Genomic DNA, 18,616 nt, shown 5'->3' on the forward strand with positions numbered 1-18,616 from the left:
ACACATGAAAGGAGGGGTGCTTTTCTCTTCTATTTTTCCAGAATGTACTCGGAACATTGCAACCTCTCGTGTGTCATAAGCTCCTAGCGTTTCCTCGGCTGTCTATCGAGCTTAACCGCGCAATTAAGCCATCTTTTCCGCTTCTCATCCGCTGCCCCTTACGAAATGAGACCATCAGCAGCCCCAATAAATGTCTGAAGAAACGGCTGCTATCTGTGGCACGCGAGAAGACCTTCCACAGAGAAAAGATCCACTTTCTTACGGCACAACTACACACTTTTTGCCTTCATTCTTAATGCAACGTTTAAGGTTAATGCAAAAACACATAGCATATCAAGTTTGTTGACACGAAAACTGAAAAGGGTCCTTCGAAGGAGTCTGCAAGGTGGGTTATTCATTTACTTTTGTTATGGGGAAGAATACAAGCGAGACAGTACCGTACCGCCAGCCTCTGGAGCAGTTCTTCCGAGGTGATGACAGTTTTCACCTCCGTTTCGTTTATGCCGTGTACAATCCCTTCATCTCCAAGCGTCGCGTAAATGGTGCAGACTGCGGAGAAAATGACGACAGAAAATGTCACGAATCAAGCGTTCAGCCAAATGCGAAGCTCTTTTTCCTTTTTTACATGATCTCGACGCTTTTGTTCAAAACTCAACGTCATCGTCACGAGCGCCTCCAGTCAGCCCTTTCTGTGCTGATGCTCGTCACATCTTCGGACCTGAACTTAATTTTTAGCAAACTGAACGTATTCGCATCGTCGCCGACTCAATCTAGATCATTCAAGTAGGCAATTTCTGAAATCAGAATTGTGCCCCAAAATACTCTTTTTAATGCACTTTTAATACCAGTTTGCTAAAACATTTAACCAACTCGGAGAATTACATTCTCGGGAATCATGCATAGCATTTCTTATAGTTAGGCCAAATGAAGGTCATCAGTCTACTGACGGCGACGACCGAGCGCTCGAGATACAAGATGATAGATGTTTTCAAAGCACTACGGAAGCTTTCGAATACGAGCACCCATAGACAAAGTTGACTGCGTCACTGCCCATGGCCCACGGTCCACGGCACACACTAGCGCTGCCGTTGGCTGCCATTTTTAAGTAAGAATTTATGGCCGAATGCTGGCCACTTTGGTCACGGGCGAGTCGCTTATCGCTAAGAAACTCAGCAAGAATCACAGAGTGCACGAGCTTGACAGCGGACGTCCGAGGCGTGGATAAGGGTGACGTCTAAGGATATCAGAAGAGCATGGTAAAAGGCTGCTAACATAGGCGTATCGCTTGGCACATTGCGTTCTAAGCCAGTCGCAGGCACGTTTCTATGTCACGCGTAGCAAAGCCTCCGCACTAATGTCGTTCCTATGCTTCGCAGGCTATTTGGCCGAGAGGCGAGCATGCTGTACATGACATATGTCGCAATCACTGTGTAAGATATAGTATAGGTGGTGACACACTGGCCTGTGTCGTTTGCAGATAAAAATTCATGGTTTCTCTATGCGCCACGAGATGACTCTTCGCTAAGTGGCCCATTTTCGCGCGATATTTGAGCGTGTTACATTAGTAAAGTGGTGTTCTCTCTTCATTTAGCTCGTACACTCGATCGCTTGCTTGTTCATTCGTCGCCGCCCCTTCTGTCCGTCACTGCGCGCCCGGTCTACGGCCACGTTTACATGAATGCGACAGAACGCGTCTTGAGTCGAATTTTAAAGAGCAGGTTGTGAGAAGGAAAGGAGTGACTCGTCTTCTACTCTCTTCCTCGACGTTTTTACACTTTCCCTCGAAAAGTGGAGTGCAGTCGACTTCAGTCGCATTCATGTAAAAGCGACTTACAGTCGGATACGACTCAAGAACGAAGTGTCAAATGCTTCCCATAGGAGGTCATCCAGTCAATGGCGTCGACATATTCTCATGACGTCGGAGTTAATTAGGATGGTAGGGAATTAACCTAGTGTGACATGGGATTAACCGCTGATTAAGCGCGACGTCATGAAAATCACTAGACGCCAATAACTGGAGGACCTCCTTTGATGGGCATTTGCAGCTTCGTCCTTGAGTTGCACCCAAGTGTAGTGGCCGCAATCCAAAAAAAAAACAAGAACGCTTACCGCACATGTATGGCGTGATTGCGCTGAACGGAAGCTGGCTGGCTATACGCCAAGAAAGTAGCGCCGCGCGATATAATCCGGTCTCTGTGGCAACGAGATAGTTAATGTATATTTTTGTTTCTGCCGGCAAAGTTTCGCCAGTCGGCCAATAGGTGAAGCTGCGATCACAGGCCTAGTTTGTAGGTGCGTGAGTGTTTCATCATCTAGCTACTGGCGTCTAGTGCGTTCCACGTGCCGTCAAGTCTTGTCGAAATGTTGGCAGGAACCTTGAGGCTTTCCCCTCCCTTGTTAACTTTATGTGTCTCCCCTATATCGAGTGTTTCAGCAAACACTCGAAAATCCCCCAAAATAGACAGTTTGATTAGGCGGAAAATGTATTTAGGAACAAATTGCCAACCATGACGGATGTCCGTTACTATGAAAACTATATTAATTACGTAACTACCTAACGAGAATTCACTAATTACCTTGTTAATTAGCGCCGCCTGGTGGTCAGTGCCAGCGGGGAGTTCGAAGCCATGGTCAAGACAATTTTTGGAATCTAAATTTTTTAATTTTTTTCTAAAGCCTTACAGCGAGAGGAAATCACGCGCCTCTTCCGCGCGAAACCGGAACTGAGCTTACGAGGCAAAGATGACGCCTTCTGATGACGCGTTGCAATTCGAACTGCCCGCGCCATCGTACCATAGCATGCACATTTTTTGCTTTCGCGCTGTCAGAAGTGAAGGCCGCGCCGTCAGCAGTCGATTATTATCATTTTCCTTTAATGAAACGGCGAAGCGAACGGATATGCATGACAGGCTACAATAGCGTCAGCAGTTTGAACTGGGCGCCGTAGGCAGTGCAACGCGTCATCATCGGACGTTGCATTTTCACCGAGCTTCCTGCACATCTCACGCGCGCTAAGTTCCGGTTTTGAGCGAAAAAATGAGCCTGCTTTTCTCGTGCTGCACAGCTTTGAAGCATGCCTCTTTCTTTTCAAAGACAGATATGGCAGAGTCTTGTCTTTGGCTTCGAACTCCTCATTTACATTAACCAGCAGCCGCGGTGGAACAATGGTCTTGGTGCTCGGCTACTGACACAGACGCGGGTTCGGCCCCGGTGGTCACATTTCGATGGAGGTGAAATTCTAGAGGCTCGTGTACTGTGCGATGTCAGTGCATGTTAAAGAACCCCAGGTGGTCGAAATTATCCGGAGCCCTCCACTACGGCGTCCCTCATAGCTTCAGTCGCTCTGCGACAGTAAACCCCATGAAATAAAAACCATCATTGGCGTTAACCACCGTACTGTGTTACATTAAAACTAAATCAGTGAATTTTAGCTCATTAGTTGCATAGATAAGATGATGTTTATTGTAACTGACGTCCCCCGCGGTAGTCGTTTGTTCCTGCATAGATATTCTTCCCATATCGAATTCCCAATCTTTAGGCGTTCGGCTGAAATACCCGGTATATATTACACCGTGATCGCAAAGCATCGGCTCGAGAAAGATGTTCTCGGGCGTAAGTGAAAGCGTGACAGGGCAGAGCGGCAGCATTGGAGTAAAATTGAGGAAAGGTGGAAGTTGCTTTGAGGAAAGTTTGACAGGCGAAATGCAATAAGACAGCTCGCGAAACAGGCGAAGAGTGGCAGCTTCGGCTGTAAAAGGGTTAGAATTCCGTTCCCTTCATTTCCGTTCACTTGCAACGCTTGCTAAGAAGAAGAAAAAAAAGCACTGGCTGTGGAACGCCGCCGCTGCCGCTCTGTATACCTAGATGAGCTGTGGCGAGATGATCTGCCTTCGTCTTTCGGTTTCGGCGTATTGTAAGGCTTTCGGCGGACTTATAAATGTTATAGTCAAATACGTACAACTCTAGAACGAAGTGGAAAATGCTCCTCAAATTAGGCCTTCTAACCAATGGCCCCGCCGATTTTCATGGCACCATGGTTAATCCGTGGTAAATCCCCTGTCACGCTATCGTTACAGGAGATTAAGAAAGGATTGACCGCGACGTTATGAAAATCGGTCGACGCCATAGGCTGCAGGGTCTCCTCTGAGAGGCACTTGTCGCTTTTATCTTGAGTAGTATCCGACTATATCGCCTTTCAATGCTCGCAGCGGTTTTCGCAGTAGTTCCTTGCACATCATATACCTAGGGCCCTTCGTTTTGTTTTTTCCTGTTTTGTGGGGTAAAAATTCGGTGATATTTTCAGATTCAGGTGGAAATCGGGTTATTCAGCGAAAATTTTCATAATTAGCTTTTTTTTTTTTTGGGGGGGGGGGAGGGTAATTTGTTTGTAGGAAAAGACGATTAACTATGCGCTCTCATTCTTGTGCTGGACACAAAATGGCCAATTTGTTTGCTCATAATTTCAAAAACAACATGGAAAAGGCAGGTTTCACTCAAATGCATTTCACAAAATCAAATTTTTTTCTTCATCTACTGTAATTACTTCGTCGAGTAAACTGCCAATACCTTTACGCGGCACTGCCGCGTACGTGCAAGACCTGCCTGCCTTTGTACACAGCGAAAACAATCATTCAACAACGCGACGGTCATTTTAAGCGTTAAAGAGCCTTGGAGCAGGACTTTATTAGAGGGGATAGCGCTTGATACAGTGCTCCCAATAAGACGTCTGGTCAATACCCGTATTTTCGCCCCTCGAATCTGGAATCATTTTTCAAACATATCTTCAAATTAAGCTGCATCATGTACAACAAGAGCTAAATTAGGTGTACGATCACCAGCCGACCGAAAACACTCATCTGGAATAAGCCCAAGAAAACCCGCTAATTATTGTACGGTGTCTTCAGAACATGCATTCTATGGACGGTACATTTTCGGGTGAAAATCTGCTTTAACCAGATTTTTAAGAAATCTAGATTCACCCGAGAACGAAAGTTCCTACATAACATTCGCATTTGCATTGCTTTCGGTATATTGCCATTTAGTATCTTCCTTTTACAACGCACTTAGTAGAGTGGTTTTAGTATACTGCCATTTAGTATACTGCTTTGTACTGCACTGCTGCTATACATGGCCGTTTAGGAGATGTTGTAATTACCGACTCAAGTCCTAAACCTTTCTACTACGCCACAGCCAGAGGTGTAGCAAATGGCGTTCGATGGCGTATATTCAGGACCAGCAAACATCTGGTTGTGATGTGGCTAAAATGGCTGCAGTATAGTGAGGCATTTTATATAATGTCACTTCCAGAGCCGCTTCTCCCGTCGCACTCAAGTTTTCCGGCTAAATTTTTCCCATCTGCGCTCTTTGATGTCTTCAGCGTGACCCACCACATCTATGCACGCGCATCTTCAAACCTCGTTCTCAGTGATTGTCACATAAAACGATCCGCAGGAAAACCGCTGCATCGAGCTCAGCACTAGCCACACCGTTGTCCATTCCGGCGAGAAAATGTGCGTCAAGAGCAGGCGCAAAACAGACCAAACAGATGCGGGCACTTTTTTTATGCACGACGTTCGCAAAGTGGTGGTAAAGATGACCGCAGCTGCACCTTTAGACTTTCGTCAATTCATACACTGGAAGGGCGTCATCTAAGGGCAAAGTGAAGAGAGTTCGGCACGCGTTCTTACCGACTATGGCCCTGCGGAAGCAGGCGAGCGCCGTGAGCATCCACTCCTCGCGGGTCTCGGCAAAGATGACCAGCCGGGAGTAGGGCAGATGGCCCAGCGCTGTCAGGCCCCTGGTGATTTTATCCACGGCGGCATCGGCCTCTTTGTACGTCTTCCACCGGTACTCTCCCAGATCGTACTGCAGCGCCGAGCAGCGTGCGAATCGTTCAGCGCACCTATCAAAACCAATCTTGCTAAGTAGCCAATGGATGTCGCGCATCCTATATATGCCTAAACATGGGGGTATGATTGTCAGCTGTAAGCTCTTCTACCGGCGTGATTCTAGAACTAATTACACTCGCAGACCACACAGGTAAAGAACATTTGTAAGACGTCGTGAGCTTCGTGTTTGTTTTTTTTTTTTTTTGACATTCTAAATCAGGGTGCAACCAACGACGGATAATTCTGAACACATGCTTCAAGACAATGAAATAGCGATACAGAAAACTGTCTCTGTTTATAGGAGGACAGGCAATTCAAAAGCGCTTCATGTTCCCCAAACTGTCTAAACGTTCCCGCACTACATCGTCACATTTGTTCATCATGCAAACATATCGAACTTTGGTAACATTTAAATGAAGCACGAATGAACTGATCCTTCAACTTCGTCAATGTCTGTGCGCAGTGGCACGTAGCCCCACTGGGTGAGGACACGTCAAGAGCAGTAAGTCACAGGGGATAATGTCCCTTTCTATTGCTAGGTACCCACTCCTTGTGTGCATCAGGGGTCGGCGTTTTCCAGAGTAGGTGCGTAAAAGCAATCTCAGAAAAATACTGCGTTATCCCCGCCCGTCTTACGTAATATCGTCGCGTTTTAATGTAAGAAGCAGCCCGTGCTCCAGGGAACGTAAGCACCGTTTTCTTTCAAACGTTTTTACAGTTAGCGCATGTCCAACATTCTTGGACAAAAAATTTGAATATTGAAAGTCTGCAAGGTGCTGCTATAGAAATATTGAAGGCGATGTCCATTCTTCCGATATGTATCAAAATTTTTCTTTTCAAGTCTGTCCATCGCTCACATCGAGCTGTAAAGACTTCCATAGAAAACCAATGGGGAACTCTTTTTGACGATAGTAAAAACGCTAGAAGCAAAAAAAAAAAAAACGCAAGCCTGCTGACGGGAGATCTGCAACGTGAAATCTTGCAATATATGAAAAAATTCCGTTCATACTCTTTCCCGTTCAAAATTGTTTTGTCTAGAATTGTTGGGTATGTTTGCGCATGAGGTTTAAAAAAAAGTTTGGTGCCTCGTGGCACCCATATTTTTTTAGCACGTCAGTACGTTTCGATCGGCTCCTGCTCTGCATACAGAATATCACGCAGGTGCTTACTTGGAAAACCATTTCTATCCAGTGCTCATATTTATGGCTACTGAATGATGCAGCGAAAATCGAAAAATTTTAAAATAGCACGGCGACGCGACTTCGTGAAGAAACCGCGACACTTTGTTGTCGATCCCTTCGAACAATGAGGCTAGAAATCCTGCGATAGCATCACAGAGTATCGTTTACAGGAAAGAACAAAGAAAAAGTCCACGCTGGCCTGTTAGAATGAAGTAACCCGCCATCCACAACTTGTCAGAGAAGGTTTGCCCCATCTGGAACCCCATATTAAGGCAGCAAAAATATGGTGAAAGTTTTGCCCACTAGTGCATGAAAAGAAAAAAAATTTGGGGCCTTTTTCACCTCATTCTTGAAGAAAAAAATGTGATAGCATTTGGAAGTTGGCCCATCCCCAAATATTCCGAAGGAGCCATCCAATGGGTATCACATGGACTCACTATTCCACCTTAATCCACCCACTGGTCCACCTTAATTCATTTTCTGGGGTGGCCTAATTCCAAAACCTGGGGGGTCCTTTGGAATATTTGGGGGAGGGGGGGGGGGCAACTTCTTTAAACATACGGTTAAGAAGGCTCTAAGTTTTTATTTTCACACAATTGTAGGGAAAAGTTGACCGTATTTTTGCCGCATTTAGCCTAAAGTTCGACGGAATACCGTCTGGTCAGGATGAAACATTATAACAAGGCAAAGATTGAATCCCTGACCAAGTCAAAAACAAAACTGTTCACATTTATATGGGGTTCCAGATTGGAGAAAAGCCCGTATGTGTACCGAAGAGTCTTGGCTAAGGGTGCGAGCAAAAGTAACACCCGTGTAAAGCGCGCAAAATAAAGCGCACTTACGAAGAGCGCCATTCTCTAAAAGTGCACTCTAGCACAGCTAAACGGCGTAAACACAAGTGCCCTCGCCGAAGTGCGCACTCAGGTCGGAGTTCGTTCATAGAACATACTTTGAGGGCCGAGTACGTAGCCTCGACGACAGTGATTTTTTGGGGCATAAACTCTAATAAATGGCAAAATCTGCACACAAGTTGATTTTAACTGCAACATAATTTTTTTAATTTTTGCAATGGTTTTATGATGGCAACTAGCAAAACAACATATCACAAAAGCGCGCTGTAGTCCGCAATGTTTGTTGTCCGGATCCTGGATGGGCTAGGAATTTGTCTTGACTTGCTACACTATTAACGTAAAATAAATTTAATGCAGTCGTGGCCGAAAATTCAGTTATGTTCATTTTTGTGTGCTCTAATGCTCCTAACAATCTTAATTGTGAAGGTTACGCTTACAAATCGCCATTTCGAAAATTTTTGTTTTTAGCCAGGCGCCATTTTCGTATCTACGAGCGCAATCTGCTTTCCAGCTTAGCACCGCGTAGTGTAGAGTGCACTCGAGGGGCTGAAGCGCACTACCCGTAAGTGCACCTTATTTTAGAGTTATAAGATGTCCCCCTCTCCCCCTCCCTCCCCCACACTTGCAGCGCGTGCCAAACCATGTTGAACTAGAGTCACTGGAAAAAGTTCTGCTCACGTGCTAGTGTGAACAAGTTTCATAGCATTTCTTATACGTTTTGCTGACGACTCAAAAAGACGCCACGTGGTTTGAAGAACTTTCTCCAAGGCCGTACGGGTTTTTTTTTGCATCGAACAACACATTTCATACGGCTTCTCTATCAGCAATAAATGAAACACGAACAGACAAAACACGAACAGCAAAATGAGATTATCTTGTCGGGGAAGCTCAGTACTAGCATAGATATTTATTTTTTATTTTTATTTAGAACATACTGCAGGCCTACAGTAGGCCCAAGCAGGAGGGGCGAATACATAATATATGCAAAAAAGAACAGGTTTAGCAAAAAATGAAAAATGTTAAATACAAGTTGTAACACAAAATACAGCAATAAATACAAGGCTCAGATGCAAAATACAAAAAGTAAACGTAGAAATAAATGGCTCTCAAATTAAATGCTGTGAGGAAAACATAGAGTCAAAAGAATCAGCTCTGGTTAAGAGATCTGGCGGACACCTGTTCCACTCCTCAATGGTGCGTGGAAAAAATGAGTATTTAAAGGCGTTAATCCTAGCACTGTAAGGGGTTAATGATTGTGTATGATGATTTCGTGTTTGGCGCGTAGTGTTAGGTTTGAGGAAGGGGTCTGCATTCATAGACAGTTTATGGTTTTTTAGTAAGAAAAGTAGTTTCAGTCTTTGAATTTTCCGCCGCAGCTGTAATGTTTCAATACCGTGAGTTCGCATGAGGGTCGTTGGTGAGTCAGTTACACGATACTTTGAAAAAATAAAACGGACGGCTTTGCGTTGAATCATTTCAAGGGCCTCGATGTTACGTTTAGTGTAGGGATCCCAGACGGTGCACGCATATTCTAGTGATGGTCTTATTATCGAAAAGTAGGTTAATTTTTTAAGTTCAGGTGGGGCAAGTTTTAGTTTATGTCTAAGAAAGCAGAGTTTACGAAATGCTGAGGAGCATACGTTTGATACATGTTTATTCCAGCTAAGGTTTTTTGTTATTGTAACTCCTAGATACTTGTACTCGCTCACTTCGGTCAGAAGGTGAGATGAAATATTGTAAGGAAATGAGAAGGAAGCCTTTTTGTTAGTTATCGTCATGTATACTGTTTTCTCTAAATTTAGCTTCATGTCCCATTTATTACACCATGTATGTATGTTCTGAAGATTGGAGTTTAGTAAAACTTGATCATCTTGGCAAGTAATTTGGTGAAATAAAACGCAGTCATCTGCAAATAATCTAATTTCAACAGGGGTAGTTATAACGTTAATAATGTCATTGATATATATTAAAAAGAGGAGAGGTCCGAGGACGCTTCCCTGTGGGACGCCTGAAGTGACCGGCAGGTGGTTTGAATAGCAATCATCAATACAAACAAATTGTGTGCGGTGAGAAAGGTATGAGGAAATCCAACGAATTATGAAATTAGGGAGACCAATAAGTTCAAGTTTGTAAATTAGTTTGGCATGAGAAATAACATCAAAGGCTTTGCTGAAGTCTAAAAATATAACATCCATTTGACCAGCGCTATTTAGTACACTTGCAAAAGCATGAATGACAGAAGTTAGCTGAGTGACAGTGGAAAAGCCTTTTCGAAACCCGTGCTGATGGGAGGTAAGTACCTTGTTATCGTTTAGAAATGTAGTAATGTAGTTAGCTATGATATGCTCAGCAAGTTTGCAACATGTGGAAGTTATCGATATGGGACGATAATTAGCAATCAAGGCAGGATCACCCTTTTTCAGCACAGGCACAATCCGCGCTTTCCTCCAGTCGGAAGGAATGTTTCCTGTTTCAAATGATTTGCGGAAAATAACAACCAGGAACTCTGTGATGGCTTCTGCATAACGGCGCAAAAAAATATTTGGTATCCCGTCAGGTCCAGCGGACGCTTTAGGTTTGAGGTTAAGTAGCATGGAGAATACGCCAGATGAAGAAACAATGTCGGGGGTCGAGTTGGGAGACATGGTACTGGGTTGAACAAATAAACTATGATGGGAAAACACACTCTGAAAATACTTATTGAATGCCTCAGAGATTTGCGATTTATCAGCAAGCTGCACACCTTGACATGAAATGCGCGTAATTGCTTTTTTCTTTTTCGATAAAAATTTCCAGAACTTATCTGGTGAGTCACGAAGAAAATTTGGCAGGCTATGCTGAAAGTAATTTTGTTTAGCCTGGCGCAAAGCGCTTGTGAAGTTAGCCTGATGTATTTTAACTATATTTCGACAGGCACCCCCACGCTTCAGACGTTTGATTTTTCTTTTCAAATGTATTATTTCTCGCGTGATCCAAGGAGTTTTTTTACACGTTTTCTTTGTTCTATTAGGAATGTAGTTATCAATGCAGTACGTACAGATTTCTTTAAATTTATTCCAGAGTTCATCAACATTAGTTCCTCGAAACATGTCAAGGTGTAAGCTGAAGTAGTCTAACACACTTTCATCATTAGCTCTGGAGAAGTTTTTCACGGAAATAATTTTTGCAGGTTCACTGTCGACATATTGTTGAATGGGACAAGTAAAAACCGCCATGCAGTGATCAGATAACCCAGTTTCAACTGAAACAGTAAAACATTCTGTTTCTTGGCTGAGAAAGACGAGGTCGAGAATAGATGCAGCTTCACCGTGTATGCGCGTTGGGTGCTTAACTCCCTGTTGCAAATTATGAGTCAGCATAATATCACACATGTATGAGGCATTTATGTCATTGTTTGTACTAGGGAAGGGACTATTCCAGTCAATATTTGGGAGATTAAAATCACCGACAAGGTATATTTTATCACGGCGAAATTTAGACATGTGATCGGCCAGATCACATAAAAATTGAGGTGGTGAATCAGGTGGTCTGTATACAGCAAAAAGCACGAACGATCTACCCCCGTACGACAGTTTTAAAGTCACACTTTCATGGTTAGCTATTTGCTGCAACGAGTGTGCCTCTGAGTTTTGATTCACCAGGACCGCTACTCCCCCTCCACGTGTTGCTCTATCACGGCGAAAAACTTGATAAGAGCGGGGGAAAACAGTTTCATCATCAATATCATCTCTCAGCCAAGTCTCAGTTATAACTACGGCGTGTGGATTGTGAATCAACAAGATAGCCTCCAAAGCCTCCGATTTATTTACAATACTACGTGCATTGATATTAAGTAAGCGAAATTCCTTAACACGAGGTTGAGAATGTCAGATAAATTCCATTTCGAAGGCGCGAGTACTCTCCTTTAGAAGTGTAAATCAATCTCGCTTGTATTTCCTCTCCAAGAGCTAACATGTATATATGTGCTGGAAAATACGTGCTTGCATTTTATTTCATTTGTTGCTGATAGTGCGCTCAGAGGTAGGTCTGTTACCTCCTCGCCCACCACTGCGGAAGCTCTCGCGTTTCATCGGAATTTTTTGCCCACGAAAACAAGCGCTTTTGCGGCAGAAGGCTCAGGTATGTTCCTGGCACAGTGTACGAAATTATTTATTTTCAAGTAAAAGAAGAAAAGAGAGGAGAGGGGGGGGGGGAGAGGGGCGACATGCAATCTGCATATCAGATGCCAGAACACGTGATGTCCCTGCTTGTAGATAGTACCTGTCAAATCACAAAAACATTGTGCGAATACGGATGTACCGCCGACAGCACGCTTAAAAAATTCAGGGGGGCACTTTGTTGACCTAAAGTGCGGTGAGGCGAAAGCCTTCAGCGCGGTGTTGCTGCTTGTGTCACTGATGTGTGGTTAAGATGTTAATTCAGTACACAACTGTTTGTGAATCTTAAATGCTGGAGACACTGGAGGGCGTTTTGGAGGCGTCCGTCTGATTCGACGCCTTTCTGCAAACACTCTCCAGCGTCCTGGACAAGGAGAACTACATAAGCGTTGGCAAGAAGTAGCGTAGCCATTAGCACGCTCGGCTGCGGAACGGAAGGGTGGTGATTCGAACCTCATCGAGCACAAAGATTTTTTTTTCTGGTCTGACTAGAAAAAGTGTGACACCTCTGCTGACAACCTTCTGTCGACAACGATGAGCCATTAAAGGCCTTCGCCTTAATACGAACACTCGAGTGCGCGTCCTGCACTGATATTAAAGTCGCTGAGCGCTTGGTACGAGACCATGCTGCACGATGTGCTTACTGCTGTTCGAGACAGCTGGTGACCTGCTTCGACTCTAACATTGTTGCAGACCCAGCGGGCGAAGCTCAGCGGCGCTAATGTCAGTGGAAGACACTCGCTCTAATACACTGTCTTCATCAAAGCCATAAAACGCAGCATCATCGATACAAGCTACAGGACACGTGCTTCCGTTCCTTCAAACGAAACCCGTTTATGTGATGTGCTGCCTCTATTTCTTTTTCTTGTTTTGCAGAAAGGTATATCCGAAAATAAAGCAAAAAACTTTTGGCGAAAGATGAATCCTCGACGAGGACCGATTATTTTACCTCAATGCTCTATGAAAATTCTCGGTAGACAACCAACGAAGTTTCAACTTCAATTTAAACTAATATGGTGGCCACAAAACGCACTTCGACGTTTTACCGCCTAAAATAAACACTATGATACACTATATAATAAGATTTTTCCATACCTATTTACGCGATAGCAACGTACGCATATGTACATAAATGTCACAGCATCCTAATACACACCTCTAAGTACGTATTTTAAAGAAATTAACATTTATACCTTATATATTTCCGTAAAAAGATTTTTTTTACATAACCCTGCACGTGCTGAAGGCGGAACACGGCAAAGATGGAATGCGCAGCGCTTACCTTGTATATTCTCTTGCCGTCGACAACTTGGCATTGGTCTTTCCTGCAAACGCGTGTTCCGAAGCAGGGCTTGTCATCAAATTTTTCGACAGCTCGCCGGAAGAACGCGTCGATGGTATCCATCCCCTTGAACACGGATTTCATGGGGTCTGGCGTATATCGAACCAGCAGCGGCGCGTCGCCTTTGTTTGACAGTGGCCCAGCCTGCGCAGATGAACGTATATTGGCTGCATCTTTTCTTAGCCGGCAAACTGCGTGCTAGAAGCTGTGCTTCATTCCCCTCCTGTTGTTGCGTGGAACAGATAAACCCAGCTTTCATAGCGCAAGATCTGTTTGTTACCCGAAGGTCAGTACCTTGAACAACTTCCTCGGACGCATATTCACAAATCTCGGCCATTACTGCGCGCGGCCTTCTGCTTCTCATACTGTGCATACTGAAGCTAACCTACGGTAATAAAGACTTTTGAAACTCCTTAAAGGAGTTGAGTGTCGTAAATCATCACCAAAAAGCGGTAGATACCGACAATGTTGCCAATCAAAAAAATTTAATAACGGCATGCGTAGCCTTGTTCCGATCGCTGACGGCACTGCAGTCGCGTTGCACAGGGCAGCATCTGTAAATAGTTGCCCCGGACCTCCTGCAATTTTTGTGTGTGTGTGTGTGTGGGGGGGGGGGGGGGGGGAGGAGGAGGGAGAGAGCTTCTTCAAACCGGGATCAGAAAATTTTCGCAGCAATAAAAAAAAAGTCGAGGAAGTTCCCCATCGCTTATAAACCTCCCATACTCTTTGCCTTCCTCTGAAGCGCGTCTACACACCGTGACAGCGCCCTCTCCTAGCGCCATATGGGCCAGGCCCACAAGTATCATGCGATTACACAGGACAGACCCTCAAAACCTCCTACTGCCCGGTGCACCTCGCCTGTACTCTGTAAGCGTTAGAGTGCACGCCTAACCTGAAGCCCCAATTGTAGGTGTGACGCACATATTAATAAGGCATGGATGATATTTTTCAGCACCACGCCACCAACAATAGGCATGATTTTCCTCTATCCAAGCCCGAGCAGAGCCCGTTCAGCTGTCATGTGGGCGTCAAATAAGAAGATAAGCGTGAGCAACTCAAAACGCACGCTTAGATCGTTGAGAGCAAGCGCGCCTTTTTTTCTGCATTGCGCATATAGTACATATCCGAATGCGAAAATATGCTGTAGGCGAGCCTGCCACCGACGAATACTTTAGTATTCGAACATGTATATGCGTTATGGGGACTTTTTTTTTTTTTGCTTTTGTTAGCTCCTTCCTCACTTGTGCAGTGAGTGATGGCGTTATTTTTAGCCGGAAGGCGCTTCTATGAATGTTCTAACTACGACGAACGTTGTGCGAGCGAAATTTATTGAAGCTAAGATGACTTATAATGGTTATTCTTGTGAAAACGTCGCAGTGTTGGTGAGCGTCAGTTGTTCTAACAAGGTTTATGTGGCTGCTTATATTAGGCGCCTTCTGTAACTACAGTCTTCATTTGGACTTGTTGGTTGGTCATAATGCGTAATAAAAAGAAGCAGCGCGAATAGACAAGGACGAACACAAGACAACAGGACCGGCGCTGTTCTCTTGTGTTCGTCCTTGTCTATTCGCGCTGTTTCTTTTTATTATGCCTCGTGCAAGCACGACGATGCGTCTGCCCGAACGATTGCATCAGCACACAGGCACTCCGCGTCAGCCCAGGCAATGCTGCCCGCCTGGATGGCGCCTGAAACGTCAAGCTATCCAGACTGTTTGGGACATAAAAGTACTTTTGTTTCTAATTCACTGCTCAGATTAGTTTGTTTAGCCTGGCGTACCTGATTGCTCAGTCGTTGAAGTAAGGCGCCGGTCTCTTGCCGATGAGCGGGCCAATTAATTTTTGTTGACTGTGCTTGAGCGCGAAGCGTGTAGTGTTCTCTGCCATTTTCGGGCTTTTCGGCTGTCACACGAAAGATATTATATCAGCGCTCGCAATATGTCTTTGTTACGTTTGCTCCTCGCGTTTTTCGCGCTGCTTTCATGATAACGGATGCTACATGGTTTTTGTTAAAAAAAAAAAAGATACTCTACCACAAGGCGTCTTGGAGCACCGCGGCTATGTCACATATCGTGCGCTTTCGCCGCGTGAGACATGGCAGCATTATTTGCTTGCTTTCTTTGCAGGGAGTAACCATCTAAAACTTAGTGCATATCTGACCTCTTTGAAGCTACCATAACAATTCTTGGGAAATTTGATCTTGACCTGCACAAACAATACGTCGGACTGCTAGAGTAGCAGCGCGCAGATGCAGGGAATGAAAAAATGTGGTGAGGATACGAAGTTTGCTACAAGGCCACCAAGGATAGCATGCGCAGGAATACTGGATTATGATTGCGTTATGATTGCGGATTACGCGTTATGATTGCGTGTTCAACCTTTCCAACGGCTCTTTCTCGGGACGGCTTCATTAACCAGCCGTATTCACTTCGAAGCCGCGCAGGTATGGTGCTGATTAAGGAGTTATATTTTTTTATGTTGCTTTGCAGAATGGACCTTCTTCATAAAAAGAAACATCGTGTTCTAAAGAAGCCTTTGCATCCCACAGCCCGTCTGCTTCTGGAGAGCCCAACGCTCGCGCTCGGAGGTATCAACGGCATCGCCCGTTTCCGATGCCTGAACGAAATGAACTGGAAGGGGGATGCATATGGCTGTCATGCTTGCCAATTAAGCGTGAAGAAGAACATATCATCACGCTTGCTAAGCGTAAACATTTTAAGAACGCCTAGAAGGCGTGATCTCTAAGCGTGGTAAAACATCACGCCTATAGTAGGATACAGCTTAATAAAACAAAACAACAATTGGTAACAATGGGCCATGTTTTGCGTCGTTCTGTATTACTCCGCTTGCCAATCACAGCAGTAAACGAAATCAGGTTTTTGGTGCTTGACCATACCAAAAAGCCAGAAGCATGAAAATTCCTGACCTTATAATTAAGTCCGGTGGTTAGCTTTTTCTTTAGACAACAAGAAGCGCTTTAACAGAGGACTACTTTTTGCCACGGAGGAATTCTGTGTGGCGGTCACCGCAGACTTATGTTGTATCCGGCTAGGAGTTCCCGCTTGCTATATGCGTAGACTTTTTCAAAGTGTGAATAACGTGTCATCTTCGTCAAAAGAACTGAGCAATGGCATGTGATTCTCAGCAGTGTAGTGGAGCCCTTACAAAACACCTGAAGACCAAAAGGTTTCGGAAGGTGAGGAAAACGGTTCCTTACCTTGCACTGATTTAGAGCTTAAGGGAGGCCATAAGTGCTCCACTACAAGGATAAGAAGCAAATCCCATCACCTGGTTACGTTTGGCAAAGACAGTACGTTCTCATTGGTCAACTAATGAACTTCGGTTCTGACATGCAACTACGATGCCATTTGCTCCAAATAAAGTCCCACATACAGTTGTATCTGGTAAAATTTAATCAGAACGAAAAAATTGCCTTTTTTCTCACATGACTTCTTCACCAACCCAACCAAAATGCTCAAAACCACAATTTTTCTGGGAGACAGCAGCCTTGTTAGCAGCCGCTCAGCCATTGCGACGGGCAAAAATGGAGCTAGTTTAGATGCGCTGACCGTGTCGGGATTCGATACTCTTCTTAAGACCCAGAAGATGGATCCCGTGAGGATCGATGTCCTTGTTACTAATCGCCTTAGTAATGCTTGAAAAAAAAAAAAGCATAATGCGCAGCTTACCCATGTAATGGTCTGTCTGCGGACACGGATCCATGGTTTCTGTATAGTGATGTAAATTGGTAAGGTGATGACGTCATAGACGGTAACAGCAAGCCGAAGGAGGAAGTCAAATATCATCGCTACAGACTCTTGACGACCCTGCATCAGGATGAATGGCGCACAGAGTTAAAAATAATGCGCACAGCACACTTAAGAGAAATAGATAAAGCTTCTAGATGTGTCTTCTCGGCGCTTCTGCAATGTTTATGTTCTTGGTAAGAATCACGAAATGAACGAGCATATCTTCCAGAGAGGGGTGAAAACTGCTAAATACAGTTCATAACAGCTAACACAGGGCATACTATGCTAACTAACTCACTCTTGTGATACAGTTGGGTCTTTATGAAATCTTTCATGAGAGCTCATAATTTCATTTTCAATAATTCCCTTGCATTCCATGTGATTGGCGTCTTCTGAGGCGTATCGCGATTCCAGCCATAAACTACCATTCGAAAGGCACGAGTCATGCATGTGTCATGGCTGATGACGCGCCTACTTTTGGTTGCGTGCACTCATGCCAAAAGCTCGTGTGAGTATGACACACGCTCGCATGAGGAGCGGTTTTCCAGTGATAACCTTGCATCTCTGAGACACCGCTTAGTGAGTCGGCTGGTGATTGTTACACACAAGTGAGTTGACGCAGTTGCCTCAGCGTTTTTCACGCGATTTATGCAGCGTGGTTCGCCGACAGAAAGGCGTATAAAACGCTACTTCCATTTCATACTTCTCCAGAAATTGCATTTGCTAGCTGGACTGAAAAGCACTTGCTCGCCATATTGCTCGCTGGACTGCTGTATGCCCCTGGAGCACGCACGGTAGAAGTGGCAGAGTGAGCTGTCTGCACTTACTCGCAAGAGTCCATAGAACAGGTGTTTGACATCTGCCTCTACCCGATGGAAAGATCCACACCTTTACCTCCTTCCGTTTTTGACGCAAATCTTAAACAACTGTTGGAAACTACGAGCTCTAGGGACGAGATTCACGACTGGCACGGGTATGCTACGCTCACATCCCTGCAGAGCTCACGTCTACACCTGACCTGGCCGCCGTCTAAACACTTGTAGCGACGGCGGCGATATTAGGACTCACTGCTTGCAGACAGAAGCTTCCACGGGGCAGTGGCAGCCACGGGTGTCTATCAGGCCAGGCGCACGCTCAGACTTGTGGCAGCCGTGTCAATTTTGCCGGCATCCCTCAAGGCGCCGTGCGAGAGACCCGGGAAGTGTCGCGACATGCCATCGCAGACTGGAGACAGCCGACGATGCCTTCGTCGTCCTCGTTCGCGTTTGCCCAGCCTGCGCTACCTGGCGCGAAAAGCTGATGATGATAGCGTTGCGACTGACCAACGAAAACGGCCGCGCGCTACCATGCAGTGCCTTCAGGACTGACTGAAGAAGAACGAAGAACTATAGGAGCGAAAGTTAATGTCTGTTGAGGTCAACAGCAACAACAACACTGAAAGAGATTTTCAG

At 44.9% G+C, this 18,616-nt stretch overlaps 1 pseudogene; it reads right to left on the reverse strand.

Moving 5' to 3' along the window:
• LOC149352795 (fatty acid CoA ligase Acsl3-like) overlaps nucleotides 1-18,362 on the reverse strand; it is a 56,412-nt pseudogene extending 38,050 nt beyond the window's left edge.
• Nucleotides 18,363-18,616: the final 254 nt, after the last annotated feature.

This window comes from Amblyomma mixtum, chromosome 3 (genome assembly GCF_055824585.1).
Source record: "Amblyomma mixtum isolate Tamu chromosome 3, ASM5582458v1, whole genome shotgun sequence".
NCBI classification, from domain to species: Eukaryota; Metazoa; Arthropoda; class Arachnida; order Ixodida; family Ixodidae; genus Amblyomma; species Amblyomma mixtum.